The sequence below is a fragment of the Corythoichthys intestinalis genome, chromosome 4 (assembly GCF_030265065.1).
Source record: "Corythoichthys intestinalis isolate RoL2023-P3 chromosome 4, ASM3026506v1, whole genome shotgun sequence".
Taxonomy (NCBI): Eukaryota; Metazoa; Chordata; class Actinopteri; order Syngnathiformes; family Syngnathidae; genus Corythoichthys; species Corythoichthys intestinalis.
This window is the reverse complement of record NC_080398.1, coordinates 50513033-50528683: the sequence shown is the minus strand read 5'-3', so window position 1 is coordinate 50528683 and position 15651 is coordinate 50513033. Positions and strand designations below refer to the sequence as shown.

Genomic DNA, 15651 nt, shown 5'->3' with positions numbered 1-15651 from the left:
AACAAATTCAATAATAATTAACTTGGGTCATCTACTCATCAGCTATGGCTCATAAACCTTGGAGAAAATTTCCCCAAGAACTTTTCCAAGCCTCCAAATCTCCACCTCACACGCAAAACAAGATGCCAGCCCCCCCCAAAAAAATACCCTGAAATGAAAAATTATTAAATAAATTAAATAAAAAAAACTTCTGATTCAGCCGTAAAGACAAGTATTTATGTTGCATGATGTTAACCCCTCACTGTTTATGAAATGCGTAAAACTGCGTAATGTGTTTTATTGTGGTAGTAAATTGAAGCTGTAACAGGGCATATTGAAGTACAGAGGATGGACAAAGAAGCAAATTGTGTTTTTTTTTATTTCACTCTAGCTTACATTCAGCTGTTGAAAACCACTTTCCCCTATTTTTAAGTCCTCTATCTTTTACACTGGCCCAGACAAAGCGCATTCCCTCAGCGTGTCGGCTTTTTTGTTGTGTGTCGTATCGCTGCGCTCTATGCGGGCTGTCAGCTGGCTGTAAAGCTAATATCAAGGCCGCCACTGTGGCTGGCAGACCCAATCAGACTCTGGAAGCCAGGCTGATTGGACTGACATACTCCATCAAACCCAGCATCAAAGCGCCTCTGACCATACACTGGGGACTGACTGCTTCGGACATCACAAAGTAGGCTAGTGCTGGCTTTTTTATGTTGTTTTTAAGCAATCGTAATAAAGGACAACAAATGACTTCTTTTCACACCTCTCCCTGAAAGAAGAGCTCTCAACTCACTTTTATACAGGTTTAAATAGGAGAAACGGCAGAAATGTCAGAACTTTGGGATGTGTTAGCTTTTATTTTTGTAGTGTACATACTTTTCTTCTTTCTACTCCGTTTAAACATGTAAACTATTATATATATAATATTTCAAGGTCTCCATAACTGCACTCTTGGAAACGCTGGGTTGCCACACTGTTTAGTGTTTAATATAAAAACATGTGGCATCAAGGCTCTCTTGGCTTGAACCGCTTTTGATCTCAACCTTTCAATTTAAAAATACCATATTTCCATATAAAACTGTAGGTAGTTAAATATTAGTGCTGACTTTAATCATCTTTAATCATCCACAGATATTGTAAAATTGAAAAGGACGTGAGAACGAGGCATTTTTGTGGTAAGCATCACCACTCTGTAAGCAACATTGCAATTATGCAGAATAATTAAGGAAACACACTAAGCTCATGTGTATGTTTTAGTCATTTCTACCCGGAGGGGAGAATATAAAAGGTGTGCAAATGAGATGGTTTACAATGTCAACAGGAAAAATGGTCAAAAAAAGTTCTTAGTCAAGATGTTCTTTGAGCCATCAGCCACCTTACTTTACTCAACATTCTAAAGATAAATAAAGCTAATTTAGGGAAGCAAACTTCATTTTACATACACATATTTTGTATTAGTTTTAAATAACTAAGTTACTTTACCTTTGATAGCTACAGTGGGGCAAATAAGTATTTAGTCAACCAGTAATTGTGCAAGTTCTCCCACTTGAAAATATTAGAGAGGCCTGTAATTGTCAACATGGGTAAACCTCAACAATGAGAGACAGAATGTGGAAAAAAAAAAACAGAAAATCACATTGTTTGATTTTTAAAAAAAATATTTGCAAATCATGGTGGAAAATAAATATTTGGTCAATTCCAAAAGTTCATTTCAATACTTCGTTATGTACCCTTTGTTGGCAATAACGGAGGCCAAACATTTTCTGTAACTCTTCACAAGCTTTTCACATACTGTTGCTGGTATTTTGGCCCATTCCTCCATGCAAATCTCCTCAAGAGCAGTGATGTTTTGGGGCTGTCGTTGGGCAACTGTCTTTTTCATTCCCATAAAAATTTTTAAAAAATAAAATAAAATAAAATAAAAAAATAGGTTACCCTTTTGAATTTTTTTTTTTTAAATTTCACCTATATAAGAGTGTAATAGTATCCAAATGTTAATTTTCAAATGCTGTGAGGAAAAAAAGCCTTTTTGTTTTTCCTGTTGTACTGAACCCGCACCAAATCGTGACCCCTGTACCGAGGTATGTACTGAACCGTGACTTTTGTATATGTACTATAGATAGATATATTTTTCAATATGTAGGTGATGCTTTGAATCTCTTCCCTCTCCTGCCTTTGCTCTAGTTGTTTTGATTTTAAAAGAAAAATCACATAAGGTTTATGGATATGTCCTTCAAGACAAGTTTAGGGCAATTGACTATTTTTGGTACCATAAAACAAAAACAAATTATTATTATTATATTGTAGCATCTACAAGGACAATGCCCACTTGGTGATGATAATGCATACTGAACAGGAAAACTGTCCTTTATTTTAAATAATTGTAGCAACCTGAATGCTACGAACTGTATGTATGGAAAAAAAAAAAAAAAAATTGCCCTAGAGTTTAAGATGACATTCACCACGCTAAATGCTAATGCTAGCGAGAACGTAAACACAATGCTAACGCTCTGAGCCACCTATCATCGTGTTTGCAAAGGCGTCACAACCTCCTTTCCTCCTCCCCTCTCCAGCTCTTCCCGCTCTGTGTGTCTCAGAAATCACTAGCGTCATTAAACCAAATTGTAGTAACGCACGCCTTCACATCCTCAGTATTGGTAACGGCGTAGCAAAAATGGGAAAAGTCAATAATTTGATTACTCACTACTGACAATAATAACGCAGTTTTACTCTAACGCCGTTATTAACAACACTGGTTATTATGTGACAATATAACATAATACAACAGGACTACTGTTGTTACCTGAAATAAAAAATACTGTAGATAAAATATATTTGTATTGTATGGGATTCTTCGTATGGGAAAATCCACATAAGAAAATATTTACACATTTACAATTGTAGCAGTGACATTTCTCTTCCATATGTTGACATGAAACCTTTCAGTCCAATTTGGGTGTCAGAAAGAATACCCTGCGATAAAATGTCAACATAATCAGGTGGCGTCATTATTTTTAAGGACATGTGGGCACTACCCCCCAGGAGATACACAAGATGTGAACATTACACACGAGCATAAAACTTAACTTTAAAGTTTGCATTGAGCAAACTGACTATCAGCACTGATGAAACTTTCTTCAAAAAAATGTTGATATCCATTCTCCACATACTAGTATCTGTTTAAAGTGGCCGTGACACAATAAAAAAAAATCTTGAATAGCATTGTTATTGGAATTAAAATCATATTTTGAGACGATTCGACGATATACAACAATTTGGCAAAGCCCAGATGACAAGAAATAGGTATTTTAATCTGCCTTTTAGCCCCTCCTGTCATTATAGCGATCTGGCGCCTCCATCTGGGGGATGACGTCAGCGGAGTACTGATTTCAGATTTCAGCCCAATGGAGGAGGAAGCGTTTTTCAGCGATTCTGGTTCAAGTGTGGATCCTTCAAGTCATATTGTCGATCCAGAGGAAGCCTGTGGCATACAACCATATTTTTGTTTTGAGTCATATTTGGATGAGAAGGAAGATTCAAAACAAGAAAAAGGCTGATAACTAGAGCATACTGTAGAATGTCATCAGTTTTTTTCTCTCTCCTCCAATATTTTTACAGGATATTATATATATACGTATTTTTCCCCGATTTCTAAATAAATTGTATGGTCATGACAAATAACAGTCTTGTGCTAAATGGAATATGAAACATAAAAAATGCATTTATTCAGTACGACAGGGCTAAATTCGCAGCACTTCCTGGTCAACTATAGTCTTTTGACGGATGAAATTGTAGCCGACAATGAAGGATGTTTAAGTTCCGAAAAACAAGCGCACACACACATAAACCATGTGGGAACGGTTTTATCCATGTAATATTAATTGTCCAATGAAAATTATCTAAGCTTGTCTATTCCGCCCATTTTTCCTGAATAAAATTATGAAATAGGTTTTTGGAACTATAGTTAAACAATCTAAAGACTATGTTTTTTGTCAATGCGTCATTTTTTTATGCTGTACCATCTCAAAACACAAAAGACCTCCTCCCAGTTATTTTAGAGCAATGCTATACAAGTCTCAAACTAAACTTTTTGCTCGATGTAAAACAATCTAACATAATAATGTTGTCTTAAAATGACCATCACAGGTTTAAAAGACCCCCTCCCTGTTATTTAATGACAATGCTATACAAGTCTCAAACTAAACTTTTTGCTCAATGTAAAACAATCAAACATAATAATGGTGACTTTTTGAAATGACATCACAGTTACAGCCCAGAATTCACATTGTTAGTCTTAAAGTCATATGTGATCTGACCAGAAGCCCCCCTACCCCCATTATTATTGACAATAAAAGGCGTGTGTGTGGCTTACCTGTAGTCAATATCAATGTGGTTACAAATCCATGTCGAAGCAATTTTTATCATTTTCAGCATGATCCTTCGATGGAGCCTGGAGAGAAAGTCTGACGCAGGCTCTATAAGCGTCCCACCGTTTTTGCCTAAATTCCTGCACGTTTTTGCCCTTGGACAGATGAGAAATGCATATACAGTGCCTTGCAAAAGTATTTGGCCCCCTTGAACCTTGCAACCTTTCGCCACATTTCAGGCTTCAAACATAAAGATATAAAATTGTATTTTTTTTGTCAAGAATCAACAACAAGTGGGACACAATCGTGAAGTGGAACAAAATTTATTGGATAATTTAAACTTTTTTAACAAATAAAAAACTGAAAAGTGGGGCGTGCAATATTATTCGGCCCCCTTGCGTTAATACTTTGTAGCGCCACCTTTTGCTCCAATTACAGCTGCAAGTCGCTTGGGGTATGTTTCTATCAGTTTTGCACATCGAGAGACTAACATTCTTGCCCATTCTTCCTTGCAAAACAGCTCGGGCTCAGTGAGGTTGGATGGAGAGTGTTTGTGAACAGCAGTCTTCAGCTCTTTCCACAGATTCTCGATTGGATTCAGGTCTGGACTTTGACTTGGCCATTCTAACACCTGGATATGTTTATTTTTGAACCATTCCATTGTAGATTTGGCTTTATGTTTTGGATCATTGTCCTGTTGGAAGATAAATCTCCGTCCCAGTCTCAGGTCTTGTGCAGATACCAACAGGTTTTCTTCCAGAATGTTCCTGTATTTGGCTGCATCCATCTTCCCGTCAATTTTAACCATCTTCCCTGTCCCTGCTGAAGAAAAGCAGGCCCAAACCATGATGCTGCCACCACCATGTTTGACAGTGGGGATGGTGTGTTCAGGGTGATGAGCTTTGTTGCTTTTACGCCAAACATATCGTTTTGCATTGTGGCCAAAAAGTTCAATTTTGGTTTCATCTGACCAGAGCACTTTCTTCCACATGTTTGGTGTGTCTCCCGGGTGGCTTGTGGCAAACTTTAAACGAGACTTTTTATGGATATCTTTGAGAAATGGCTTTCTTCTTGCCACTCTTCCATAAAGGCCAGATTTGTGCAGTGTACGACTGATTGTTGTCCTATGGACAGACTCTCCCACCTCAGCTGTAGATCTCTGCAGTTCATCCAGAGTGATCATGGGCCTCTTGGCTGCATCTCTGATCAGTTTTCTCCTTGTTTGAGAAGAAAGTTTGGAAGGACGGCCGGGTCTTGGTAGATTTGCAGTTGTCTGATGCTCCTTCCATTTCAATATGATGGCTTGCACAGTGTTCCTTGAGATGTTTAAAGCTTGGGAAATCTTTTTGTATCCAAATCCGGCTTTAAACTTCTCCACAACAGTATCTCGGACCTGCCTGGTGTGTTCCTTGGTTTTCATAATGCTCTCTGCACTTTAAACAGAACCCTGAGATTATCACAGAGCAGGTGCATTTATACGGAGACTTGATTACACACAGGTGGATTCTATTTATCATCATCGGTCATTTATGACAACATTGGATCATTCAGAGATCCTCACTGAACTTCTGGAGTGAGTTTGCTGCACTGAAAGTAAAGGGGCCGAATAATATTGCACGCCCCACTTTTCAGTTTTTTATTTGTTAAAAAAGTTTAAATTATCCAATAAATGTTGTTCCACTTCACGATTGTGTCCCACTTGTTGTTGATTGTTGACAAAAAAATTAAATTTCATATCTTTATGTTTGAAGCCTGAAATGTGGCGAAAGGTTGCAAGATTCAAGGGGGCCGAATACTTTTGCAAGGCACTGTAGCATCGTTTCGATGCTTTGGCTACATTTGGAATGCTGTTTCCTTATTTTTTTGTTCATATTCGCTCGTTTCGGAGCTGGACACCGTGGACACCATGTTGTTTGTTTTTGAAAACATGGCAACAATCCTCGTCTCCTACTTGTATTGGTGCACCTGACCTAAAACAGCCTCACACACAGACTATGCTACTCCGCTCGTATCAATATCACTGCGCCACAGTCAAAAAAAAAAGAGTGACACAAAAATGCTAATTACTAAAAAATGACTTTTTTTTTTTTTTTTTTGGTACTAATTACCAACGTGCATATATAATAAAGCAGAGTTCATGTAACTCCATTTTAGTGGAACGAAATCCATTTTCTAAGCACTTTTTCCATGGTCCCAATACAGCCTACAAGGAAGGCGGCCACTTCCACCTTCTCGGTGGACAGGGAGCATTTTCACCCACAAAATGCAAGCCACTCCTTATTAAAACGTCTGCCATGATCCCAGTATTTGACATAATATAAAAAGCGTAGCTTACTCACTTCTGTCCTCACGTCTGTCCAGTGGTCGCTCAATTGTCATACTTGTTTTGCCCATTGTTTGCGATGGATAGGATCATTTTGAAATCCAGAAAGCCTCGCACCACTCTTCCTGGTGTAGAAACAAAAACCTGCAGCACATTGGGCTGACGTGACGTGAAAAATAAACAAATTATTCCGCAAAATCAGCTAGATCCGCAGTCCTTTTGCATACAATAGTATGACTGTATAGTGAAAAGGATGTCTTCATGATGTCTCCCTCAAACCGAGACCGCAGCCTGAAGTCATTTTCGTAGTGCGGGACCCCAAAAATTGAATAAATATATCGATCTCTTCTGCACACATCCAAGTGCTCCATTTCATTAAGGAGCATAAAATACCGTAATATGAAATAAACATGCTTTTTTGTGTTACAGGCATTTTAATGTTTTTCTCATAATGCTATTCGGCTCGCTTCAAAGATACACACATACTGCAGATACCGACAAACACAAGGTCACAGGTAAATGTGGATGGGATTTTTAGTGATGTATGAGTTCTCTGTATGAACTACTATGTGAAGTGGAATGGATTGGATAACAACACTCTGAAACGGCTCTCTTTTGCTTTTGCTATGAAATGAGGGGAAACGGACAGATTTATGATCTTATTTAAGTAAATAATGATTATATCAGGGGTCTACATAGGTCCTCAAGGGCCGCTGTGGGTCCTTGTTTTTGTTCCAACCAATCCAGGCTTGAGAGTTTAACCTAAGGGTGGATAAACTATTTCACAAAGGGTGCAGGTTTTTGTTCTAACCCACCAACAGGACACCTTTTCACCAATCTGGTGTTTTACAAGTGCAATGAGTTGATTGCAATCAGGTGCTTCTTGTTTCCCAAGAAACATCATTGGTTAAACTGTCGGTGCTGGATCAGTTGGAACAAAGACCATGACCCATTGAGGCCCTTGAAGATTTGTTTGCCCACCCCTGGTATAACCAGTGAGGTTTCTTCTAAAACAAGCAGCATCTGAATGCAATCAACTCGATACACTTGAAAGACACCAGTGTCGTCTTTGGTTGGAATGAAATCCTGCACCTCCTGTGGCCCCTTGTGGAATAGTTTGCCCACCTCTGGGTTCAATAATTATTTAAATGATTGACAGGTTATGTAATTATTTAAGATTTATATTCTGGCCACTGTATATGTAATATGTCAACTTTTTTTTTTTTGCTAAAACTAAAATACAAACACACACACAGAAAAAACAACATCAGGGGTTGACGGTCTCATGAGCCCAACTGACGTAATACTTTTCATTTTAACATTTTTTGAGGACAAGCACCTGCAAAAAATGTGCTTGTTCATTGGAAAATGAAATCCATCAAAGAAAACAAAATATATTTGTCCTGTTTGACACTTATAGTTAAAAAAACTGGAAGTGAAATAATAAGAACTTGCTGAAATCAACAATCTAATAAACATCTTTGATCAAACACAAACCGTTCAATCTCAAATTTGAGTTATGTGTAAGAATTATGTATGTAATAATGTAATTACTATTATTGAAATATTGAAAATTTTCAGCATTAAACTGCCCCTCTCATGAATTATTTTTAATCTTAATTTCTAGTAACAGTTTTGGTGTGTTTGTAATTTTTCAGATGCCCAATGACACAATATCACGCATGACAGTAATTTGGTAATTTAATACATACATATTAGAAGAAGATATAGATGCAGTGTATCACAAAAGTGAGTACACCCCTCGCATTTCTGCAGATATTTAAGTATATATTTTCATAATATATATATAATAGAGTTATATAATGGAGTTAATTTATTTTCCCCTCAAAATAACTCAAAATATAGCCATTAGCAACTACATCCCTAACTGTCCAAATTGAGTACTGCTTGCCATTTTTCCTCCAAAATGTCATGTGACTCATCAGTGTTACTAGGTCCAGGTGTGCATAGGGGGCAGGTGTGTTAAAATTTGTAGTGCAGCTCACACACTCTCTCATACTGGTCACTGAAAGTTCCAACATGGCACCACATGGCAAAGAACTCTCTGAGGATCTTAAAAGACGTATTGTTGTGCTATGTGAAGATGGCCAAGGCTACAAGAAGATTGCCAACACCCTGAAAATGAGCTGCAACACAGTGGCTAAGATCATCCAGTGTTTTAAAAGAGAAGGGTTCACTCAGAACAGGCCTCGGATTGGTCGTCCAAAGAAGCTGAGCGCACGTGCTGTGCATCACATCCAAATGCTTTCTTTGAAAGATCGTCGCAGCAGTGCTGTCAGCATTGCTGCAGAGAGTGAAGAGGTGGGGGGTCAGCCTGTTAGTGCTCAGACCATACGGCGTACTCTACATCAAATTGGTGTGCATGGCTGTCACCTCAAGAGGAAGCCTCTTCTGAAGACGGTACACAAGAAAGCCTGCAAACAGTTGGCTGAAGACATGTCAACAAAACACATGAATTACTGGAACCATGTCCTGCGGTCTGATGAGACGAAGATTAATTAATTTGGTTCCAGTGGTCTCAAACATGTGTGACGGAGACCAGGTGAGGAGTACAAAGATAAGTTTGGCATGCCTACAGTCAAGCATGGTGGTGGGAATGTCATGGTCTGGGACTGCATGAGGTTGCAGGTGTTGGAGAGTTACATTCCATTGAGGGAAACGAACTCCAACATGTACTGTGAAATACTGCAGCAGAGCATGATCCCCCCCCCTTTAGAAACTGGGTCGCAGGGCAGTGTTCCAGTATGACAATGACCCCAAACACATCTCGAAGATGCCCACTGCTTTACTGAAGAGGCTAAGGGTAAAGGTGATGGACTGGCCAAGCATGTCTCCGGACTTGAAACCAATAGAACATCTTTGGGGGATCCTCAAGCGGAAGGTGGAGGTGTGCAAAGTCTCAAATATCCGGCAGCTCCGCAACGTCATCATGGAGGAGTGGTAGAGCATTCTAGTGGCAACCTGTGAAGCTCTGGTCAACTGCATGCATAGGAGATTAAAGGCAGTTCTGGATAATAGTGGTGGCCACACAAAATATTGACAGTTGACATGTTGTATGTTAATACTGACAACTTTCACTAAGGGGTGTACTCACTTTTGTTGCCTGGGGTTTAGATATTAATGGCTATATTTTGAGTTATTTTATATAAGCTGCACACTGACTACTTTTTATACATTTTGTCATTGTTATCCAATGAAAAGATATACTTAAATATCTGCAGAAATGCGAGGGGTGTACTCACTTTTGTGATACACTGTAGAAACAGTGCTGGCCAAAAGCATTGGCACCCCAGAAATTCTGTGTAACGTCTTCGGATAATGCTTAATTTCTCCAAGAAAATTATTGGAATTACAGATGTAGTACTATCATAATTTATTTTGATTTCAATGAAAAAACATGAAAGAGAATGACAAAAAAAAATAAATCGTTACAATTTTGCGCAAAACTCCAAAAATGGGCCGGACAAAGTTTTGGCACCCTCAGCCTAATACTTTACCTTTAGACAAAATAACTGCGAACGACCGCTTCGGGTATCCATCGATGAGATTCTTACAATGCTCTGCTGGAATTTTAGACCATTCTTCTGGCCAACTGCTCCAGGTCTCTGAGATTTGAAAGGTGCCTTCTCCAAACTGCACACAGGTGTTCTGTGGGATTCAGGTCTGGACTCATTGCTGACCACTTCAGAAGTCTCCAGTGCTTTCTCTCAGACAATTTTCTAGTGCTTTTTGAGGTGTGTTTTTGGGTCATTGTTCTGCTGGAAGACCCATGACCTCCGAGGGAGACCGAGCTTTGTCACACTGTGCCCTACATTGTGCTGCAAAATTTGTTGGTAGTCTTCAGACTTCATAATGCCATGCACACCATCAAGCAGTCCAGTGCCAGAGGTAGCAAAGCAACCCCAAAACATCAGGGAACCTCCGCCATGTTTGACTGTGGGGACTGTGTTCTTTTCTTTGAAGGCCTAATTTTTTTCCTGTAAACTCTATACTCATGCCTTTTCCCAAAAAGCTCTACTTTTGTCTCATCTGACCAGAGAACATTCTTCCAAAACGTTTTTGGCTTTCTCAGGTAAGTGTTGGCAAACACCTGCCTGGCTTTTTATGTCTCTGGGTCAGAAGATGGTATCCTACCATAGAGTCCCTTTTTATTCAGACATTGATGGATAGTACGCGTCGACACTGTTGTACCCTCGGACTGCAGGACAGCTTGATCTTGTTTGGATGTTAGTTGAGGTTCTTTATCCACCATACGCGCAATCTTTCGTTGAAATCTCTCGTCAATTTTTCTTTTCTGTCCACATCTAGGGAGTTTAGACACAGTGCCATGGGCTTTACACTTATTCATGACACTGCGCACGGTAGACACAAGAACATTTAGGTCTTTGGAGATGGACTTGTAGCCTTGAGTTTGCCCATGCTTCCTCACAATTTTGCTTCTCAAGTACTCAGACGGCTCTTTGGTCTTCTTTCTTTTCTCCATGCTCAATGTGGTACACACAAGGACAAAGGACAGAGTGTGAGTCTAATTTAATCCATTTTAACTGGCTGCTAGTGTGATTCAGTTATTGCCACCACCTATTATGAGCCACAGGTAAGTAGCAGGCAAACTAGAGAAGCATCATATGATTTTTCAAAGGATGCCAATACTTTTGTCTTGCCCATTTTTGTAGTTTTGTGTAAAATGATAATGATTACATTTTTTTTTAAATTCTTTTTTGTGTTTTTTCATTGCAAGCAAAGGTACTGGTATTACTAGTTTACTAGATACTTAGTTACTACTAATTACTAGATATTAGTAATTAGATATTACTACCAAAGCCTTTGAAATTGCAATCATTTTGCGGCAGAAATTGAGCATTATCTGTAAGAATTGCAAGGGTGCCAATACTTTTGGCCAGCACTGTATATATACATATACAGTATATATACTATATGTGCATACATAAACGTTGTCTGGCTGTATGGTCTCTCCTTTCAAACTCGGGTCCTCTACCAGAGGCCTGGGAGCTTGAGGGTTCTGCGCAGGATCTTAGCTGTCCCTTGGATTGCGCTCTTCTGAACGGAGACGTCGGACGTTGTTCCTGGTATCTTTTGGAGTCATGCACCCAGCTTGGGGGCTACTGTCCCTAGTGTCCCGATCACTACTGGTACCACTATTGCCTTCACTCCCCACAGTTTCTCCAACTCTTCCTTCAACCCTTGATATTTCTCGAGCTTTTCGTGTTCTTTTTTCCTGACGTTAGTATCGCTCGGGATTGCTACATCTATCACTACTGCTGTCTTCTACTGGGGGCAGAGTAGACTTTAGCTGGATTATTGGAGAACATAGTGTTTATTCTCCTGGCATATATATATATATATATATATATATATATATATATATATATATATATATATATATATATATATATATATATATATATATATATATATATATATATATATATATATATATATACATAACCATACCGCAGGACCCTCAAGCTCCCAGGCCTCTGGTAGAGGACCCGAGCTTGAAAGGAGAGACCATACCGCCCGGGTGGGCGAGACGACGATTTATATATATACAGTATATATATATAAAATATCAAATTCTGGATTATTCATTCATCCATGCCACTTTTTCCTCACGAGGATCGCACAAGCCTACCCCAGCTAACTACGGGCAGAAGGCAGGGTACACCCTGAACTGGTTGCCAGCCAGTTGCAGGGCACAATGAGACATACAACCATTCACGCACACACTCATACTTAGGGACAATTTAGTGTCTTCAATCAGCCTACCATGCATTTTTTTGGGCATGCATGTTTTTGGGATGTGGGAGGAAACCGGAGTTCCCGGAGGAAACCTACGCAGGCACGGGGAGAACATGTAAACTCCACACAGGAAGGCCGAAGCCCGGGATTGAACCCTTGATCTCAGAACTGTGAGGCGGATATGCTAACCACTCAGCCACCGTGCCTCCCAAATTCAGGATCATACGACTTGATAAAAGTTTTTCAACTAAAATTCAAGCATGTGTTATTATAAGCACAGTTATCTTCCAACATATCCTTCCAATGAATACATCATGGAATAGTTTGTGCACATCTGATTTAAAGTAATTACTGGAATATTTATTTTATTTTATTTTATTTTATTTTATTTTTCTCCATTGAAGAAACCGTATTGCTGGAATCGTATTTGCAAAGAAAAAACTTCTCTTGGGGCTGAGCTGACTAGTATATTGAAATGAACCACAAAATTCAACTTAAAATAAGTTCAAACTAAAGAAGTAGCAGTTTGGAATAAATAGGAAATGAATGCCCCATAAAGTCATGACATGCTTTTTTTGTTACTCTAATCCAAGAGCGTGTGGAAAGGCTTGCCACACATTCATTACTCCTTGTGGCAATTTTTCAGTGACTCTACTGAAGGTGGGATTGAATTAATGATTCATCAATTCATTATCATTTTATATAGCCAACATGCAGATTCAGATGTAATACAGCGTGACAAAAAACAAATTAGCAAAAGGCCTTAGGAATATTTTTTATCCCCTTCTCTGTATCCTCATGGCATATGGCTACCTATTTGCAACAAGAGTTCATTTGCAGATATATAAAGAAATCAGCACAGGGACAAATAAAATTATGTAATAAAACTCAACCAATAAGAAATATTGTCAATGGAGCATATGGCACGGTCAAAAATTATCACTTTAGACACTCGACACAAAATACTCGCAAGTACATTTTCAACACGTTCTACACGAAATGAATTAATTACATTCATTATAGAGTAGAAAGGTAGGAGTTATAATTGTCTCAATTAGTGCAAAGCTATAAAAAGAAGATAATGTATACGTGATTTCTTTTAATTTAGCCACCATCTGTTTGTTGCAATTGAACACACTGTAATATTTAGCTTTTCATTAGTTTGTTTTTCACTTATTAAGAAAGATTGTTGTGTACAAGTGTGTGAGCATTGTGTGCTTTGAGTTGGATGATAATTGTGGATGACTGATTTATAATTGTCACTTGCACTCAGCCTATAACGGTTTGTTTGGATACATAAAAAAGTAATTTCTGGTTCCATAGTCTGGAATTCAAACACAATCTATGCCTTAAACACACAGTTACTGTATGCAGTAGCGTGAATAGCGAAAGCTTCCAGACCGCCTTTCATCTGGTTTAAGTACTAAAAGTCTCTCAATAGTTCTCCAGAAGCCTCTCAAGCATATGTCTCCTCATCTGCTTATCTTGGAAAACACTTGGCACAGTAGATGAGGGGCGGATGGAGGCAAGTAAGAGTTGACTCGACTCCCTTCCCTGATGGCATCGCAGGCCTTGCTGCCTGGCTCGGCTGCTGTTTCACACAGAGCGAGCGCTCCCCAACCTGCCATATGGGAGCCATAGCGCGTTTCTTTATCATCCTTTCTTTTATGCCTACTGGTTGTGGCTGGCTTTGTTGTTCAGGAATAATCAAATGTTGATAGCATGGTTCAAATGGACCATTAAGTATGTGAGAATGCTCTATGGAGATGGAGCAGATAAGAGAGCAGGAGCCAGGCAGTCTGCCACGTTCAATAGCCAGCCTAGTGGTGGTGCTAATTTGATTATAATATAGTCATCTCCGAAGATTAGAGCTATTCAATTAAATATTCTAATTAACCTGAAGTATTAGGCAAATGATGCTAATTACAAATATCCTCCAGAGAGCAGGCTGAATGAACGGCTCAGCTCATGACAGATACTTCAGCCCACTGTCTCGTAACAACATCCTATATCATAGACTAGGCGAATATTAAATTCCTGGGTAATTTACCACAAGCCCATTTGTTTAATGGCATTTGCATTTTGTTTGAAATTGTAATAAACATGTGCACTCACTCTTAACTTCACAGAGAAAGTAGACTCTTGGGGTAGCTTAGTACTTTCTGTTTACACAGCTCCCCAGAACATTCTCTCTCTTCCACACATGCACACTGAAACACACGTACAAACACGCATACTGCCTGGCCCATTAAACTCAAAGTGTGGGGACTGAGTGGGATTTTCAACATTATCTGCAATCACATCTACAAAATATACTTTTCGGAATTTGTCTTTTCATAATAGTCATGAATAGACTAATTTACCTACATTTAAATAAAAATATTGAGTGTAAACTTTATTTTACAGCCCCAGTGCTGTAATTTATCTTTTTGTTTAAACATAAGAGCTTGCTTTGTGTGAAATCATAATATCATCATTTTTGACAAAGGTTAGAGTAGAAGCAAACCTATCATGGCTGAGAACATGTAGGTGCCTTCAGTGATTACTTTATATTCATAGTTTTTCCACTGCAAGGTCCTGCATATGTCATGTGCATAATGCTGGCCCTCAGCATGGCATTATATTCACTCTGAGCAACGTGTTTCAATAAGGCAATTTTCTTACTGCCTAAAAACATCAGCGCAGCGCCATCGTCAACAAGGGCAGAGTATGACATGTTATCCAAACATTTGTCTGCAGGACACGACAATACTTTATTAAAAGAAAATGGGATTCTGCAAATGTTTTGACATGCACACAGAGGAGTTGAGATGAGGGTAGCAGTGGTCAAGGGGGAGGTGTTGAAGAAAAAAGGTTGATGCAATAAAAAGTGGGTGATACAACTCACTGGTATTAAATCTCTTTCTTCAAATGAATGCCACTACAGATTTGGGAAGATTTGATCGTCTAGTCTAGTGGTGGCTTTATGCCTCCATGGATGACAAGAGGTTTTTGAGAAGAGGGTTGGTGATTTTCTCTTGAAAAAAAAAAACACTCCTCATTGTCAAGAATGCATTGTGTTACCCCGAGAAGTTTGAGGTTCAATTAATAAATTATTTTAGATGAATTATATGTCGCTGGGACTTATATTTGTAGTCCAATTCCACACCAGTAGGAAAATGTAGGCTCCATTTAAAAGTGGTGAATTTGTAATAGTGCTGTCAA

At 38.8% G+C, this 15651-nt stretch overlaps 1 long non-coding RNA gene across 1 annotated transcript in view; it reads left to right on the top strand.

Moving 5' to 3' along the window:
* Positions 1-1048: 1048 nt before the first annotated feature.
* The window catches only part of LOC130914608 (uncharacterized), a 31508-nt gene continuing 16905 nt past the window's right edge, over positions 1049-15651 (top strand). Inside the window, exon 1 of the long non-coding RNA XR_009062969.1 lies at positions 1049-1151. This is a non-coding gene — a long non-coding RNA (uncharacterized LOC130914608). The remainder of the gene's footprint in view (positions 1152-15651) is intronic.